The sequence below is a fragment of the Oncorhynchus nerka genome, linkage group LG5 (genome assembly GCF_034236695.1).
Source record: "Oncorhynchus nerka isolate Pitt River linkage group LG5, Oner_Uvic_2.0, whole genome shotgun sequence".
NCBI lineage: Eukaryota > Metazoa > Chordata > Actinopteri > Salmoniformes > Salmonidae > Oncorhynchus > Oncorhynchus nerka.
Window position 1 is genome coordinate 63,388,348 of NC_088400.1, and position 7,500 is coordinate 63,395,847.

Consider the following 7,500-nt stretch of genomic DNA (forward strand, 5'->3'; position numbering starts at 1 on the left):
ATCCACACTGATATGTCTGCCAGACATGCAGAGATGCGATTCACCACCTGGTCATCAGAAGGGGGAAAGGAGAAGATTAATTGTGTGTCGTCTGCATAGCAATGATAGGAGAGACCATGTGAGGTTATGACAGAGCTAAGTGACTTGGTGTATAGCGAGAATAGGAGAGGGCCTAGAACAGAGCCCTGGGGGACGCCAGTGGTGAGAGCGCGTGGTGAGGAGACAGATTCTCGCGCCGGAGATGCCCAACTCGGAGAGGGTGGAGAGGAGGATCTGATGGTTCACAGTATCGAAGGCAGCCGATAGGTCTAGAAGGATGAGAGCAGAGGAGAGAGAGTTAGCTTTAGCAGTGCGGAGCGCCTCTGTGATACAGAGAAGAGCAGTCTCAGTTGAATGACTAGTCTTGAAACCTGACTGATTTGGATCAAGAAGGTCATTCTGAGAGAGATAGCGGGAGAGCTGGCCAAGGACAGCACGTTCAAGAGTTTTGGAGAGAAAAGAAAGAAGGGATACTGGTCTGTAGTTGTTGACATCGGAGGGATCGAGTGTAGGTTTTTTCAGAAGGGGTGCAACTCTCGCTCTCTTGAAGACGGAAGGGACGTAGCCAGCGGTCAGGGATGAGTTGATGAGCGAGGTGAGGTAAGGGAGAAGGTCTTCGGAAATGGTCTGGAGAAGAGAGGAGGGGATAGGGTCAAGCGGGCAGGTTGTTGGGCGGCCGGCCGTCACAAGACGCGAGATTTCATCTGGAGAGAGAGGGAGAAAGAGGTCAGAGCACAGGGTAGGGCAGTGTGAGCAGAACCAGCGGTGTCGTTTGACTTAGCAAACGAGGATCGGATGTCGTCGACCTTCTTTTCAAAATGGTTGACGAAGTCATCTGCAGAGAGGGAGGAGGGGGAGGGGGAGGAGGATTCAGGAGGGAGGAGAAGGTGGCAAAGAGCTTCCTAGGGTTAGAGGCAGATGCTTGGAATTTAGAGTGGAAGAAAGTGGCTTTAGCAGCAGAGACAGAAGAGGAAAATGTAGAGAGGAGGGAGTGAAAGGATGCCAGGTCCGCAGGGAGGCGAGTTTTCCTCCATTTCCGCTCGGCTGCCCGGAGCCTTGTTCTGTGAGCTCGCAATGAGTCGTCGAGCCACGGAGCGGGAGGGGAGGACCGAGCCGGCCTGGAGGATAGGGGACATAGAGAGTCAAAGGATGCAGAAAGGGAGGAGAGGAGGGTTGAGGAGGCAGAATCAGGAGATAGGTTGGAGAAGGTTTGAGCAGAGGGAAGAGATGATAGGATGGAAGAGGAGAGAGTAGCGGGGAGAGAGAGCGAAGGTTGGGACGGCGCGATACCATCCGAGTAGGGGCAGTGTGGGAAGTGTTGGATGAGAGCGAGAGGGAAAAGGATACAAGGTAGTGGTCGGAGACTTGGAGGGGAGTTGCAATGAGGTTAGTGGAAGAACAGCATCTAGTAAAGATGAGCTCGAGCGTATTGCCTGCCTTGTGAGTAGGGGGAAGGTGAGAGGGTGAGGTCAAAAGAGGAGAGGAGTGGAAAGAAGGAGGCAGAGAGGAATGAGTCAAAGGTAGACGTGGGGAGGTTAAAGTCGCCCAGAACTGTGAGAGGTGAGCCGTCCTCACGAAAGGAGCTTATCAAGGCATCAAGCTCATTGATGAACTCTCCGAGGAACCTGGAGGGCGATAAATGATAAGGATGTTAAGCTTGAAAGGGCTGGTAACTGTGACAGCATGGAATTCAAAGGAGGCGATAGACAGATGGGTAAGGGAGAAAGAGAGAATGACCACTTGGGAGAGAGATGAGGATCCCGGTGCCACCACCCCGCTGACCAGAAGCTCTCGGGGTGTGCGAGAACACGTGGGCGGACGAAGAGAGAGCAGTAGGAGTAGCAGTGTTATCTGTGGTGATCCATGTTTCCGTCAGTGCCAAGAAGTCGAGGGACTGGAGGGAGGCATAGGCTGAGATGAACTCTGCCTTGTTGGCCGCAGATCGGCAGTTCCAGAGGCTACCGGAGACCTGGAACTCCACGTGGGTCGTGCGCGCTGGGACCACCAGATTAGGTGGCCGCGGCCACGCGGTGTGGAGCGTTTGTATGGTCTGTGCAGAGAGGAGAGAACAGGATAGACAGACACATAGTTGACAGGCTACAGAAGAGGCTACGCTAATGCAAAGGAGATTGGAATGACAAGTGGACTACACGTCTCGAATGTTCAGAAAGTTAAGCTTACGTAGCAAGAATCTTATTGACTAAAATGATTAAAATGATACAGTACTGCTGAAGTAGGCTAGCTGGCAGTGGCTGCGTTGTTGACTTTGTAGGCTAGCTGGCAGTGGCTGCGTTGTTGACACTACACTAATCAAGTCGTTCCGTTGAGTGTGATAGTTTCTACAGTGCTGCTATTCGGGGCTAGCTGGCTAGCTAGCAGTGTTGATTACGTTACGTTGCGTTAAAAGAACGACAATAGCTGGCTAGCTAACCTAGAAAATCGCTCTAGACTACACAATTATCTTTGATACAAAGACGGCTATGTAGCTAGCTATGTAGCTAGCTACGATCAAACAAATCAAACCGTTGTACTGTAATGAAATGAAATGAAAATGTGATACTACCTGTGGAGCGAAGCGGAATGCGACCGGGTTGTTGAGTGAGGAAGTTCTATTCGGTAGACGTTGGCTAGCTGTTGGCTAGCTAGCAGTGTCTCCTACGTTAAGGACGACAAATAGCTGGCTAGCTAACCTCGGTAAATTAAGATAATCACTCTAAGACTACACACTCTAAACCACACAATTATCTTGGATACGAAGACAGCAAAGACAACTATGTAGCTAGCTAACACTACACTAATCAAGTCGTTCAGTTGAGTGTAATAGTTTTTACAATGCTGCTATTCGGTAGACGGTGGACGTTAGCTAGCTGGCTAGCTGGCTAGCTGCTGGGCAGATAGCAGTGTAGACTACGTTAGGACGACGAAATACGATAATTACGCAATTATCTTTGATACAAAGACGGCTATGTAGCTAGCTAAGAAGAAATTGCTAAGATTAGACAAATCAAACCGTTGTGCTATAGTGAAATGTAATGAAAAGTTATACTACCTGCGGGCCGAAGTGCGAATGCGACCGCTCGCTCCAACCCGGAAGTAGATAACAGATAGTAGATTCCTGCTGCTACGGTGTATAGGAGTATATCTGTCTCTTGTTCTCTCTCTTCCTGCTGCTACGGTGTATAGGAGTATATCTGTCTCTTGTTCTCTCTCTTCCTGCTGCTACGGTGTATAGGAGTATATCTGTCTCTTGTTCTCTCTCTTCCTGCTGCTACGGTGTATAGGAGTATATCTGTCTCTTGTTCTCTCTCTTCCTGCTGCTACGGTGTATAGGAGTATATCTGTCTCTTGTTCTCTCTCTTCCTGCTGCTACGGTGTATAGGAGTATATCTGTCTCTTGTTCTCTCTCTTCCTGCTGCTACGGTGTATAGGAGTATATCTGTCTCTTGTTCTCTCTGTTTCCTGTTCTCTCCTTCCCTCCAGGCTGCATTAGGAGTACATCTCTGTCTGACTCTATTTCTGTTTCCTGTTCTCTCCTTCCCTCCAGACTACATTAGGAGTACATCTCTGTCTGACTCTCTCTTTCTGTTTCCTGTTCTCTCCTTCCCTCCAGACTGCATTAGGAGTACATCTCTGTCTGACTCTCTCTTTCTGTTTCCTGTTCTCTCCTTCCCTCCAGACTGCATTAGGAGTACATCTCTGCCTGACTCTCTCTTTCTGTTTCCTGTTCTCTCCTTCCCTCCAGGCTGCATTAGGAGTACATCTCTGTCTGACTCTCTCTTTCTGTTTCCTGTTCTCTCCTTCCCTCCAGACTGCATTAGGAGTACATCTCTGTCTGACTCTCTCTTTCTGTTTCCTGTTCTCTCCTTCCCTCCAGGCTGCATTAGGAGTACATCTCTGTCTGACTCTCTCTTTCTGTTTCCTGTTCTCTTCTTCCCTCCAGACTGCATTAGGAGTACATCTCTGTCTGACTCTCATCTTGTCTGTTTTTCTGTTTCCTGTTCTCTCCTTCCCTCCAGGCTGCATTAGGAGTACATCTCTGTCTGACTCTCTCTTTCTGTTTCCTGTTCTCTCCTTCCTCCAGACTGCATTAGGAGTACATCTCTGTCTGACTCTCTCTTTCTGTTTCCTGTTCTCTCCTTCCTCCAGACTGCATTAGGAGTATCTCTGTCTGATCTCTTTCTGTTTCTGACTGCATTAGGAGTATATCTCTCTCTCTGTTTCCTGTTCTCTCCTTCCCTCCAGACTGCATTAGGAGTACATCTCTGTCTGACTCTCTTTCTGTTTCCTGTTCTCTCCTTCCCTCCAGACTGCATTAGGAGTACATCTCTGTCTGACTGTCTCTTTCTGTTTCCTGTTCTCTCCTTCCCTCCAGGCTGCATTAGGAGTACATCTCTGTCTGACTCTCTCTTTCTGTTTCCTGTTCTCTCCTTCCCTCCAGACTGCATTAGGAGTACATCTCTGTCTGACTCTCTCTTTTCTGTTTCCTTCCCTCCATGTTCTCTCTCTCTTCCCTCCATGCTCCATGCGTTGTGATAGGAGTATATCTCTGTCTGACTCTCTCTCTGTTTCCTGTTCTCTCCTTCCCTCCATGCTGCGTTGTGATAGGAGTATATCTCTGTCTGACTCTCTCTCTGTTTCCTGTTCTCTCCTTCCCTCCATGCTGCGTTGTGATAGGAGTATATCTCTGTCTGACTCTCTTTCTGTTTCCTGTTCTCTCCTTCCCTCCATGCTGCGTTGTGATAGGAGTATATCTCTGTCTGACTCTCTTTCTGTTTCCTGTTCTCTCCTTCCCTCCATGCTGCGTTGTGATAGGAGTATATCTCTGTCTGACTCTCTTTCTGTTTCCTGTTCTCTCCTTCCCTCCATGCTGCGTTGTGATAGGAGTATATCTCTGTCTGACTCTCTTTCTGTTTCCTGTTCTCTCCTTCCCTCCATGCTGCGTTGTGATAGGAGTATATCTCTGTCTGACTCTCTTTCTGTTTCCTGTTCTCTCCTTCCCTCCATGCTGCGTTGTGATAGGAGTATATCCGTAGACAGCTGGAGGAGGAACAGAGACAGTTAGAGATCCTACAGCAACAGCTTCTACAGGAGCAGGCTCTACTGCTGGTAACACTGTTACCCCTGCATGTCTATGTATATATACCCCTGACCTCTCACCCCTGACCCCTCAATAACTTCTACAGGAGCAGGCTCTACTGCTGGTAACACTGTTACCCCTGCATGTCTATATATATATACCCCTGACCCCTGACCTCTCACCCCTGACCCCTCAATAACTTATACAGGAGCAGGCTCTACTGCTGGTAACTCTGTTACCCCTGCATGTCTATGTATATATACCCCTGACCTCTCACCCCTGACCCCTCAATAACTTCTACAGGAGCAGGCCCATTGTATACCTGCATGTGTACATCTACCTACCCCCCTCCTCTGAAGTTTGACCCCTCAACCCTGTGAAACTACAGCTACAGAGCCTGTGGTGTAAACCTGTACCTTGTCCCTGTGTCCAGTGTTTGTTGTTCCTCGTTCCTCTCTGCAAGTCCTTACCCTGCAAGGAAACCCCCCTCCCCAGCCCCATCAAATCACATCACACGTTATTTGTAACATGCGCCGAATACAACAGGTGTAAACTTTACCGTGAAATGCTTACTGACAAGCACGTAACCAACAATGCAGTTCAAGAAAAGTTAAGAAAATATTTACGAAATAAACTAAAGTCAAAAAAAAAAAAAGTAAATTACATAACAATAATGAGGCTATATACAGGGGATACTGGTACCGAGTCAATGTACAGGTTAGTCGAGGTCATTTGTATATGGATCATGGAACGTCCCTGTGAGCCCTGTCCTGTATGGATCCCATTGGTCAACCTGTCCTGTATGGAGTGATGCTATTGGTCATGTGTGTCATGTGTCTCTGTTGCTTGGCTCTGTGCTGTCATGAAAGTGATTTGGTTAAGATCGGATAATAACAGCCTTGTGTGTGTGTGTGTGTGTGTGTGTGTGTGTGTGTGTCTCCATAGGAGTATAAGCGTAAGCAGATTGAGGAACAACGTCAAGCCGAGAGACTCCAGAGACAGTTACAACAGGAGGTAACACTTGGCTCTTATGATGATGTCATATAACAATGGTGTTGAATAATTGAAGAGATGGTCAATTGTTGCCTATTTGTTTTGTAGAGAGCCTACCTGGTGTCTCTACAACAGCAACAGCAACAACAACAACAACAAAACCAAGATGGCCGACCAGGCGAGAAGAAACCGCTGTATCACTATAAAGACTCAGCTAGTCCTACTGACAAACCTGCATGGGCTAAAGAGGTACACACACACACACACACACACACACACACACACACACACACACACACACACACACACACACACACACACACACACACACACACACAGGCCTGGTGTCTACACTGATAGTTTCTACAGACAGAAGCAGAAGGGTTCGAGAGAAGATGCTGGAGAGACTCTCTGGACAACATTCATAACTGAAGATCATGAGTACACTCTCAGTCTAACTACAACATTGTCTGTGTAGTGGTGCATACAGTGTGGATCGGAACAAGATATTGTGTTCTTCTGTTACAGTTCTCATGTGTGTTTTTATATTTGATGTGTGTGTTTGAAGAGTGTGCATGTGTGAATTGGTCTCTGTTCACGTGTGTGTGTGTGTGCTTGTTTAACTTCTGCCCCACCTTGTCTACAGGTCCTGAAGCAGCAGAAACACCCCCAGAGCCACTCACCCCGCCCATTCCTCAGACAAAGCCACTCCTTCAACCAACCTTCATCCCCCATTCCCTCCCACGCCAACCTCCCTCGCCGAGCCCCCTCCGCCCCCACCCGCCCCCCTCACATCCGTATCACCCTGGAGACCAGGGATCTAGTAGATCCTGTTCTGAAACAGGAGATCAGCCAGCAGGTTAGAGAGATGAGAGCTCAGAAAGCCGGTCAGAGGGTGGTCAGACAGAAAGAAAGAGGATTCAATACCAGAGCCAACCACCAGGGGGTAGTACAACACAACAACCGGGGGCCAAAAGGGCCTAGCGAAGTCGGTCAGAAGGCTGGTCAGCAAGACCGAGGACGCAGTCCCAGACCTAAACACCCAGGGCCACAACACAACCCCAACCAGGGGCCACAGCATAATGGGAAGGGGCAACAGGCTGGCTTTAACCGAGGCCCCAGCCCTAACCCCAACCCCAACCAATCTCGAAAAGAGAACCCCATCTCTAATCCCCAAGCCCCTAACCAAGAGGCCCTCAATGGGCCAGCATGGGCACCCAGCTCCAGCCCCAACCAGGGACATAACCTGGGGGTGAAAGACCAGGGGCAGATATGGGTCAGTGGCCGTAGTGGCAGCTCCATCTCCCCCTGTCGTAGAATAGACATAGAAGTAAATGACATAGATGTAGAAATAGACACCTCTTCCTCCTCTCATTCTAATTCTTCTTTCC

The 7,500-nt window shown here is 48.8% G+C and overlaps 1 pseudogene; it reads left to right on the plus strand.

Moving 5' to 3' along the window:
• The window catches only part of LOC115122444 (TRAF2 and NCK-interacting protein kinase-like), a 52,808-nt pseudogene that overhangs the window by 25,883 nt on the left and 19,425 nt on the right, over window positions 1-7,500 (plus strand).